Here is a 12,247-nt window from a genome sequence, read left to right on the forward strand (position 1 = left end):
ATATATATATATATATATATATATATATATATATATATCCTGGAGACCTAGTAGTGGGCTAATAAATGAATAAAATATCGCCCTTCCCAAGAAACAAACAGCATGTAGCATTTAAAAACAAGTCGATCCACATTGTGTTGCAGAGATGGATACCAAAGACAGTGTTAAATGGGAAAGAAGTGGCAATGGAGTATACTGTGTACTATATCCATATGGGTTACAGGGACGTGATTTGCAAAGAATAGATTTGCTCTTATTGAAATGTATGAATGTAAAGCTATTTAAATGGACTAGAGAGATACATGTGCAGTTCTGGTTTGTTCTGTCACAAGATTGTAGGACTGAGGATGGGGAGGGTGCTGGGGGAAGGGACTTTGTTTTTGTTTTTAAAAAGACTAGAATACAAAAGTCTTAAAAGTTAGTGATACTCAGTAATAATGACTTGTCTTTTCTAATATCAAAATAGGCAAATTTATTCAAGCTACTTGAGTACTATCTATTGATTTTCTCTGTACAAATGAGCTATGACACAGAAGATGATCATTTTTTTCCTCCAAGATTATGGTTTTTCTAGTTATTTCTCACTAATTTCTGGCTAAACCTATGCCCATAAAATGTTCAAAAGGATTCGTGTGGCCTTTCAGATGCTGGACCATTCTGTCAGAAATATTCCCATCTGCCTCCTACCTAGCACCCGGTGAGCTGACACAAAGGGGTTAAGACTGTGAGGTCATTCTGCCTCCATGGTGAGACCCCGTCCTGGGAAACAGACTTTGTCTGGGAGAAGTTGGTAAAGCCCATCCCTGCAAACAGGAGCACCTGAGCTTGATTCCCAGAACCCGTGCATGAAAAGAAAGGAGAAAGAGAAAGAGAAAGAAGCAAAGCTTAGTGGTTCATACTTGTAATCCCAGCACTGGGGAGAGAGGCGGATCTCTGAGCCTGCTAGCCAACTAGCCTGTTTTGCAAGCCCTAGGCCAGTTAGATTCCTTGCTTTCTCCCCCCAGAAGTGAGTAGCTCCTAAGGGACAATACCCAAGCTGTCCTCGAACGTCTCTGACCTGCACACACTCGCATGCACAGTGAATCCACACGAGCATGCATGCCCATACAGTACTCAGAGAGGTACAAAGTTTGTTTCACATTTTAATATTTTTGATATTTGTATTCATCTTTCAACTAATGATGTATTAAATTCAAGTAGCTTTTTAGTATGAAGATGGAAGTGTCAGTTCAGCATTGGCAGACGTACTGTGGCTATTTTCTTGTGGGAGGTTTGGGTGTTTCTTTGATGAAGTGCTGAGGATTAACGCCAGAGCCTTGCTTATGTTAGGCTCTACCTGAACCATACATATTCAATCCCTTCATTTAAATTCACCTTTGAAGCAACAATGTCTTAGGTTCAAGTAAATCTTTATCATAACTTACTTACTTCTTCATATGAGGCCAGGTTCCTGGGCTGTTCTCACCTTGCTGTGTCGCTGAGAGTGACCTGGAGCTCCCAGTGCTGAGAACTGCACCGCTCTAGTCACTGAGTCTTAAACCCAGGCTGTATCTGAGCCACACCCTCGGCTCACATAATCTGAAGTTAGTACAATATAAAATGTGCTGCTTGTTTCTTGGTGATTTTTTGGGTTTTGGGTATGTAGTGCTAGGAATGGAACCAGGGCTTTGCACATGTTTGGCAGGCACCCTCCTACTTCACTGTGTCCCCACTTTGGTTTTCTGAGACAGGTCTCCATGTGTAGCCCAGGCTGGCATTGAACTCCTGACCCTTCCTCCTCAACTTCCCAAAGTATTGAGATCATAGTGTGCCTGGCTGAAAATGTATTTTATTTACTACTTTAGGTTATCGTCAGCTCTACATGTTTCCTGTTCCACAATAGACTTGTTAGGCCGTTAGCTAACTAGTTACTAGTGTGTTTAGCAACATGCAGAATTAAGGTGTTTTAGGGAATTCGCCTTGTGATATTATTGTTCTTACCCCGTGATTTTTGCATATGGTTAACATAGGCATTCGTTTCATTGTTAACTAATACATTTTAGAATGAAAAGCCCTTTTTAGTCCCTTAGGTGGCTATATGCAATTTTGTTGTTCAGTCTTAACCTATAGCCCAGTGGTCCTTTCACGACCATTAGTGCCTTATCTAGCTTTGGCTGGAAGCAGTGAGGGTCCCAGATTCTGAGCTACCGTGTTCTCCACAAGAGGCTCATTCTCTTAATGTATGACCCAGTCTTTAAGATAATGTTTAAAATGTTGCCATCTTTACAGTATCATTTGATGAGCAAAAAGCCACTAATGTATTTTTAAAATCAAGAATTAAGGATGTTGGTGAGAGGGATCTTTAGATTTTATATTTGAGCATTAATTTTGTTTGAAGTTAACTTCACATAAGTAAATCTCTTTCAGATAAAAATTATGCAGTACAACTATGACTGTTTCAGTTTGGACTGTTACATGGAATTCAGGATGATGGACAGCAGCTTGTCATAAATAGCAGGAATCATTTCAATGGAAACAATATTTTATTAAAGTACTACTAATAAAGAATTGTCATTTTATATACTTTGTTCTTTGATAGGCTTCATTCTAAGTCTATTGTATAAGCTTACTTAATATTTATAGATCTAAAAATAATTTTCAAATTTCATACTTTGTCTACATAAGAACCCTATGTAAATATTCTCATTTTAATGCATTAGGTTTTTTGGGTTTTGGCTAGACTGTCTTCTTTTTCTGTTTCTTCTCTGTGTTCTTTTTTACCTTGGGCCTGTGTTTCATGTAACACATAAAGTTGTGTGAAGTGCATGCAATGCCACCTCTGCACCCTGTTCCTCAACATGGCTTTGAAGCAAACACAGAGTAACTTTTCACTGTAGAGTGAAGGGCTACCTGAGTGTCCTCTTTGGGCTTTCCCTGCCCCCAGTAAGGCGGGCTCAACTCTAGATGAGATGAAGTGCCTGGTTATGAACTGACCCTGGAGTCTAAGCATGTGTTTTGCTGATTGTAACTGTTCACCTAGGAACAAATGGTCATTCCTCTGTATGTTCACACCCCTTCCTCTGCCTTAGGTAGGACCAGAGAGACACCAGTAGATATGAACTCAACAGCATTTGCTCATGTGAAAGATGAGACAAACATGAACACTAAGCTTTGTGCTTTTATGGTGAGCATGTGAGGGTGTGCATAGAGCGCAGCTCTTTAGGAACACAGTAAGGAGTGTTGCCTATAACAAAGCTCTGCTCTCCTAGGCACAGGGCATTACAGACCTGACCTACTTGAGGAAAGAGCATCTGGCCATAAACACTCTTTGGCTTGTCTTGCTAAAGAGGCTAAAGGGACAGAAGGGCTTCTGACAGCCACATACTCCTGGCAGTACAGTGTGAGGTTGAGTTATAAAATTACAGAGTGCTTCCCCTCCCTCCCTCCTGCCCACAGAAGCTCTGTAGCAGGAGGACACTATGACACACACAGCAGAAGTGATAGGATTATGAGGTAGACTACAGAGATCTTAAGAAAACCAGAGGAGAGGAGAGGACCCACGAGAACTAGAGGAAAATCAAGCCAGCCACAGAAACCTCAGAGCAATCCAGCATGTTTACCTTAGTTTACATTGATCCTTTCAGTTAAACGTTGGAGGACATGTTAAAAAGTCAGGGAAAAGCCGGGCCTGGTGGCGCAGGCCTTTAATCCCAGCACTTAGGAGGCAGAGGCAGGCGGATTTCTGAGTTCAAGGCCAGCCTGGTCTACCAAGTGAGTACCAGGACAGCCAGAGCTATACAGAGAAACCCTGTCTCGAAAAANGGCCAGCCTGGTCTACCAAGTGAGTACCAGGACAGCCAGAGCTATACAGAGAAACCCTGTCTCGAAAAACAAAAAAAAAAAAAAAAAAAAAAAAGTCAGGGAAAAATAGCCCGAGTTCATCAAGACAGCCATAAAGCCAGACTCACTCAGGTTTGATGCAGATTCAAAATAAAGAAATTTAAGGTCAGTATGATTGAAATGTTCAGGTGTGTTGTGGGAAGTATAGTCAAGTGTGCAAGCAGATAAGTAACATAAGCAAAGAAATGGGAAGATCCCCCAAGGCTCAAAAGGCTCATCAGTCTAGAACACAGCCACAGAAAGATTGGGGAAGCTGGAAATGTGTCAGCCAAAATTCCTCAAACCAATGTGACATAATTGTCACCGGAATGTCAGAAGAAGGAAAAGATAAAGAAATAAAAATGTTGACAACGAATGGCTGAGACTTTCCAAAATTAAAGATGGCAAGTTACAGATCCAATAGGCGCAAAAGAACAATTAATTTAAAATACTGATGCAAAAAATGGTAAAACACTAGAACACAATTTAAGTACATGTTTAAAAGAATTGCACACCATGATAAAGTGACGCTTCTGGAATACAAGGATGGCTCATCATATAAACCAGTGAATGAAGCCACACCACATTAATACACTGAGGACACACACAGTCATTTCAGTTGATTAAAGAAAGGGTATGTGACAAGCAGCACGCTTTCTCTCTCATCGGTAGTTCCTAGCTCCAAGTCCTCAGATGTGATATGTGATACAGATTAGCCACAGAAACCAGGAAAGTGTAAAGGGATCATGGTGGAGTGGCCAGGGGCTGGAGATGGGAATCACAGGACACAGGTGACATGAAGGGGGAGCCAGAAAGATTCTCGATTTTTGTTACACTTCTTGGAAGAGTGTTGACTTTTGTCTTCAAAAACAGGACTTGGCTAAACTTAAAACCCAGTCTTATCTTTCCTGAGGAAGGCAATAGCAGAAATGAATTTTTCCGTTTTTTAGTCATCTAGCTGTTAATTTCCCTGGCCTCCTTGGACTTCTAAGTATGTAAGGCTTGGGCATCTCTCAGAGATGCGAGATGGCTCAGCCGGCAAAGGCGCCTGTGCCAAGCAGGACCACAAGTGTCTTATCCCTGGGATCATGTCATGGGAGGAGAGATCTGACTCACAAGTTGCTTTCTGACCTCCAGGCATGTACCTTTCCTCCATCCCCCAAACGGTGATTTGTATAGCTTGTATATATAGGTCTTGAATCTAAAGAAGAAGAGATGTCCAGTGATGGGGTTTTTCCCCCCTTTTTTGTTTTTGTTTTTGTTAAGAGAGAAATCGTGTCCATGTACAGAATTTCACCATGGGTTTTTTGGTTATCTTTTGATGTGATTTCATGATTCGCTACTCAAGCCTATTGATACAGTAGAGTACATTGATAGACTTCCCTGTGTTGAGCGTCTAGCCGCTCTTGGTTGTCATACATAGTTCTTTTTATATCTGGTTGGATTTTGATTTGCTAATATATTGTTCAAGATTTTTGCATCTCTATTCAGAGATATATTAATCTGGCTGATTGTTTTCTTATAGTAACTGTCTTTTTGTTATTAGGAATGGCCTACCCAGAATGAGTTGTAGAATTGATGTAGTTTCTTCCTTGTTTGATAGAATTTACCAGTAAACATTTCTGGGCCTTGTGCTGTTTTCAGAGTTACTTGTGTATTGAATCTGTATCTCCTATTTTAATCCTTTTATAATGTTTCAGTAGTTAGATATTCTTTCCCTTGTTTTTCTGTTCTTTTTTATTATTACCATTGAAGTCTCTACTAAAACTTGAGTTTTAGCTCTATGCCCACAGAGGCATTCTTTTTGTAGCATTTCTAATTGTGGCATTGACTCCTGTTTTATTTATTTATTTATTTATTTTAGAATTTTTTACTGCCCCCCCTTCCCACTAAGCCTTTTGCATGCTACTCTATTTTAAATCCCATCTGTTCATCTACAGTGGTCTTGTCATACCTGAGTCAGGTTCTTGTCTTAACTCTGGTGTTTCATTTTTACTGTGCCTTGCAGTCTGTTTTTTATTGAAAACTGGACATTTCTTGACAAAAATAACTCCAGGAAACAGAACTATAGTGACATGGTGGTCAGGGGTAGGTGGAAGGAAGGAAATGCTGGGAACCTTGCGTCACATCTCCGTTCTGAAGTCACTCCCCTCTTGCAGTGAGTCTCCCCAGAATATCTGACCTCTGTCGTCCAGTGAACTGCTGCTCTCAACTGTGAGCCTCACTAGTGCCTCTGCGTTTTTACCCTGCAGGTGAGCAGGGTGACTGGAGTGAACCCCCTTTTCAGGCCACTTGACCCCACTCGTTTAGGCTCTTGCATAAGGCTCCTGGATTTGTCTTGTGAAAAACAGAATGTTCTGGGTGTATTTCAAAAGGTGGCTTTCCCTGCCTCCTGTCAGGCACAGTGGAGAATTTCAATGGTCTCAACTAGAACCTGGTGAGGCAGCTAGAGATGAGACTGAAGCTCTTACCAGGAAAGGCCTGCTCCCCGAGTGCTTGTGTCAGACTCAAGGAGTCGGGTGGGAATTTTGGAGAGAGAGAACAGACCTGTGATAACTACAGTGTATTACTCCGTGGTGCTACCTGTTTGTGTCCTGTGCACACTGCTTGGCAGACAGCGGGCAGTCAGACATGCCGAGCAGCTTGGCATGTGTTTGCTGTGCTTTGTTGCCAGGGAGGGCGACAGGTGCTGTCGCTCAGGCTGCTGCGCTGGACAGGAGGAAATGGCTGCTCTCTGATGCCCGTGGTACCATCCTCCACTCTTCTACTTGCCCCAGTTTGCGGGCTCTCCATAGTCTCTGGTCTTAGTCACATGTACCACTTAGGAATGACAGCAAAGCACATTCTGCTCTCCAGCCGTCTCCACCCTGAGTCTTGGGCACATTCACTCAGGAATGTAGTGACCACTGTCTGCTTGGGAAGATGTCAGGGCAACTGGGAGGAAAACTGACACAGACGCGTCTCTGGTCTGTCACAAGTGGCAGCTGCCTCTGTCAGTCACAGTTTGCAATTTATGCTTTTTTGTTTTTTCCAGCTTCTCCTCAACCCTTCTGCTTTGAAATGTTGAAACTTGAACGGCCAGATGCAACTGTAGTATTGCCTGAGGATTTGTAGAGAAAGGGAGGGAAATTGCTGGGTGTAATGTTTCAGCCGTGCAACCTAAGCAATCTTTTTACTCTTGTATTTAGCATTCAAAATGCCCTTGGCATGCCAATCTGTGGCACTAAATCCTGTTAAAACACTGCAGGCCAACTTCATTAACCAAAATGGATACCACCCCCTATATTTGAAATAAAATTCGATTTGTTGATATATAAAAAGACTCGTGAAAGTGTGTGGCAGCGCTCTCCTGAGACAGCGTTGCACGGGGATGTCGGCTAGGAGCTCATCAGCTATGGTGTGGGGTTTTCTACCCCATGACTTGTGTTCTGTGGTTTCTGCTGTAGTCTGGTGTGATTCTCATATCTGCCTGTGTCCAAGAACTGGGAGGAATAGTTTCTCCTGGGCTACACTGTTTGGGTGAGTCTGAGAAGATGTTGGTTTTTCAAATAGGTTTACTTGTTAGAACAACAGCGTCCAAGCTTTGTACATTCAAAACAAGAAGTCAGTATGTTAGCTGCTCAGTCAGTCTCTGCTTTTGCTCTGAGATAGTCTCCATAGGTCAGGCTGTCAACCTCTCTCCTTCTCAGTCCCTTGCCAACCCTGGACTCCAGAGACTGCATTGACTTCTTCAAAGACTAATATTTTCCTTTGTAAAAATGAAAGCATTTACATAGTCTTAAGTCTGCATCTTGATAAATTTACATACAGAGACATATGTCTCTACTTTAGAAGAGATAATAGAATTTCTAGTCCACTTTCCAACAGTGTCCCCTGGCCTTTCCCTCAGAAGACTCCAATCTGAAGTCCATCTTGGACTTCCATCTTGGATTAGTTTGCACATTCTAGCCCTTGACATAAGTGGAATCGGGCACTGTCGGTGGCAGCTGGCTTTATTTGCTCAGATCCTGGGAGCTTTCGCCACACTGCTGTCTCAGTAGCTTCTTTTTATTAGCAGTGTTCCCACAACTAACTTATCCAGTCACCTGTCAGTGAATAGCTGAACATCTTGCAGTTTTGGAGCTGTCAGAAAGGAAGCAACCATAACATCTACACAAGACCTCTTACAGAGAAGCATTTCGTCTCTCCTGACTAGATGAACAGAGAGGCAAGGGTTGCTGGGTAACGTGGCATGTGTTTATGAAAACTCATCATTTTTAGTGCTGTTAATTCCATCCTAATAGTTTCTTTGCTTAGTGCAGCGAGCCGTGGAAATGCTGGTCGCAGTGGCAATTTTGAATGATGACTGCACCAGCAGATAACAGATGGGTGTCAGCTGCACAAAGCGCCTGTGCCAGACCCACGGGAAGCTTCGGCAGCTGCCTCAGGAGCATGACTGGCACTGTTCCCATGACACTGTTCCCATGTAACCGGCGCTGCCTCTGCTCCAACTAAATTTAACAACTGAGCAACACAAAAGTCATTTACATTTACAAAGTATGCCCAGTATAGTCTATGTTAGTGAGCTTGGCAGAAGAGTGGTGGTTTCCCTGTTTTAGATTTCTTCTGCATGATCCACCATGCCTTGTTCTCTTCTTTTTATTTATGAGATTTATTAAAAGTTACTAACATCATAGAGGAACAGACAGGCACCAACACGGTGGGGGCTTTGAGGAGTGCTCAGCCCATGTCACAGCATGGCTGTCTGTCCCTTCTGTCAGTATCAGAGTAAGGGGAGATTCAGTGACACGTGTCTGATGGATGGGTTGTCAGTAGTTTCTGTGAAGCTGTCTCTATGACCTGGAGACAGGCTTTGCCTGGAAGTGGGGAAGAGCAGGAATCTAGAAAAACAAGTTTGTAGAGGACCTGTAGACATCGACGGCCCCAGCTAACAATCATGAGGGTTTGGGGGTTTTTTGTTGTTGGTGGTGGTGGTTTCTTTTTTTGTTTTTGTTTTTTTCTTTTTTAATTAGCCAGATGAAAGGTGAGGGAGGGGAGACACTTGTAAATTGATAGTTCTTTTTCTGCTGGGCAAAGGTGGATAAAGGCTTATCCAGAAGTCTTAGGACAGTTTGTAGTGTGGGAAATCCTATAGGAGAAGGGTGCCATGGGGCAGGGCCCTTCCTCAGTGGTCTCCACATCTGCTAGCTACCTAACCCTAAAATTTAAATTCTGTCAGTGGACAGTGAGTCACCTTAGACAGTGACATGGGAACAGGCATCAGCTACACTTCAGAAGCAGCTGCTGCAGTAGAAGCTACTTCCAGCTAAAAATGGGATTTAGATGCATTTAGGGTTTCCACTCTTGCTACTAGGCACTGCAGGGTCACTAAGGAGGTTCAGATATTAGGAGTTAGGTTGTCACAGGGCCATATGAGTGAGGATGGGCAATTTGAGGGAATGAGAACTTGGTACTTGTTTTTCTCCTAATCTGGCCTAGGGAGCTGCAAGTGGAGGCGTGGCAGGTTTCTCATACCAGGAGGAGCATTGTCCCACGCTAGTTGTCTCGCCCGCAAGAAATGACGCGGCACACAAACAGGATCCTTCTGTAGCAAGCTTTAATGCATCTTGAGAGGGAGAGCATAAGCTTCACAATGCGGAGACGCTGAGAACAAAGACTGCCTCCCTTATATAGGAGGTTTACTCCGCCTCGGACATGGCAGCCCTTGATAGGCCAAATTCGGGTCGCCCGAGGTGGCGTAGAAAGCGAGCACTTTGGTAGAAAGCGCGCACTTTGGCAGAAAGCGCGCACTTTGGCACAGAGAGCAGGAAAGCACTAGCGCATGCGCAATGGGGTTGCAAGTCAGCTTTGCAGCGGATGTTGGCGCCATCTAGTGATGGTGATATGTGAGGCGGCGCCCCACAGAGCATGGCTGGTTCCTAAGCTTTCTTTTCTTGAGGCAGGCTCCGGCTGAGCAGCAAGTGTTCACTCCCACCAGCTTGGGAAAGGAGCAGGAAACGGGAACTCCAGAGAACAGGGCTAGTTAATTAGATCCACTTGAGGATGAAAACCTTCATGAATCTTTACCTCCCTTCTTAGTATGTGACAGATGTCACAGATGGTAAACCAAGGCACAATACATGTCCTTAGATTAAAGACAATAGGTTCTTATGCAAGCCTGGAGGACACTGATCTAGTACTGGGATTTCCCAGAAAAGTCCACTCTCAGCTTAGCTTCCAGAAGGCTGGAACAGTGGTAGCGCACACCTTTAGTCTCGGCACTCAGAAGGGAGAGGGAGGTGGATCTCTGTGAGATTGAGGCCAGTCTGGTCTACAGAGTTACAGGACAGAAAAAATAAGAAATGGGGGGCTAGGCAGGGATGAGTTCTGATGCTTTCCCCACCTCAGAAGCTCCAGTGGTTTTTAAATTTTGGTCAACTGGCTGTAAGTTGAGGTCCACATAACCTTTCCTCAGATTCAGTTACTTTGCTCAAGTAACTCACAGAACTCAGACTAGGGGGAGATTAAAAATTAGCAAAAATACATCTTACTGGTTGGAATGATTGTGATTTCATGGAAACCTGGATTGTGACTGCATGAGGCAGTAGGGCTCCAGAGCTCTAGCTGGCTCTTGCTCAGTCTGGGTGACTTGGTGGGACATGGCAGCAGTGAGAGGGGTACAGGGAAGTGTCTGAGGAATCTGACCTCAGGAATGAAGATTTAGGCCACCCTGCTTGTAAGACTTAAGGACCTGGTTGGTCCTTTAAATGCATGTAGAAGCCAGAATGTTGACGTGCAGTGGTAGAGAATAAATACATTCTTGAAAAGGAAGCTACAGGCTTCAAGCATAACGTGTATCCAATTACAAATGTAAAGGCTGCTAGTAACTTTGTATATTTTATCTTGTTACATGTGCTTATATATTATCTTTGGGTTTTGTTTTGTTTTGTTTTTTTTAGACAGGGTTTCTCTGTGTAGTCCTGGCTGTCCTGAAACTTACCCTGTAGACCAGGCTGGCCTCTAATTCAGAGATCCGCCTGCCTCTGCCTCCTGAGTGCTGGAATTAAAGGCGTGCGCCACCACTGCCTTACTATCTTTGTTTTTTTGTTGTTGTTGTTGTTTTAATTTTTATTCTACATACAGATTTTTAAAACTTTTGGTTTTTCAAGACAAGGTTTCTCTGTGTATAAATAACAAAGGGTCAATTTACAAATAAGTAAGTAAAGAACCATAAGTGGATATGAACCAAACACAAGAGTCAAAATACAAACTAAGCACACTGTAAGAAATCAGAGAAGAGCCGGACGGTGGTGGCGCATGCCTTTAATCCCAGCACTTGGGAGGCAGAGGCAGGNGGATTTCTGAGTTCAAGGCCAGCCTGGTCTACAGAGTGAGTTCCAGGATAGCCAGGGCTACACAGAGAAACCCTGTCTCGAAAACAAACAAACAAACAAACAAAAAAGAGCTCCTCTGGGCTCTGCTTGCTGCATTTTCCGCTTCCTTGCTCCTATGTTAGGGACATTAGTAGGTGTTTATAAGGGACACTCCATGATGCCCAGCACCAGCTGTGTGTGGCCCAGGGCACACAGTCTTCCTTCAGTGGGCACAGTGGACTCTTGTCTTTGGAAGCTGGGTCTACAGTGGCTGGAATCTGACCGGCATGTACTCCAACTGTAGAAAGCCTTTGTAACTCCTGGTTACAAAGGACCACAGCTGCCAGCATTCTCTCCAAACCTCCTCATGCATCTCTCCAGTGCTATGACTGCTGTTCCCACAGGCTAGCTATAGGTTCACTAATTAGCCAGTTCTGGAACCCTTAGAGCTCCCACCCCTCATCTGCAGATGCCGAAGACTGAAGACAGCAGTGCACACACTTAGGCAGTGTCTTAGAGCCAGACTTGGGCTCACTGAAATGCTGAAGCTGAAGACAGTGGAATAAGGTTCTCCCTCATCCACAGACTAACCAGACAAGCCCAGCCCTGCTTACCGAGATGGCCATGATATGACTTGTTAAAGATGGTGGCTGCAGACAGCTACCTTTGAGACTCTGCCCCAGGATCCCAATCCGAGTCATAAAGCCTCCTTTTTACTAAGTGAAGGTGGTGAGGTCTGGGCCTCTTTGTCCTCTTGGGATATGTGGGATGGTGCGGGAGGATGCTCTCTCTGAGCTCAGTTTTCTAACCATTTCCCACCTCTTTCTCTTTCCAAGAAGCCGCAAGAGGAAGAATGAAGAGTTTTGCCTTTGAGGACATGGCCAAGGTAAGCCGCGTTTCCACTTTGTTCATGGAGAAACTTCTTGGTCTCTAAATGCTGCTGAGAATTGAGGAATCTTCTCAGAGACTCAGGTGATTTGGAAAAGAGAAAGCCATGGTTATGGAGTAGTTTTCCCACACCAGCCTAGGGTGGCTGC

The sequence above is a fragment of the Mus pahari genome, chromosome 1 (genome assembly GCF_900095145.1).
Source record: "Mus pahari chromosome 1, PAHARI_EIJ_v1.1, whole genome shotgun sequence".
NCBI classification, from domain to species: domain Eukaryota; kingdom Metazoa; phylum Chordata; class Mammalia; order Rodentia; family Muridae; genus Mus; species Mus pahari.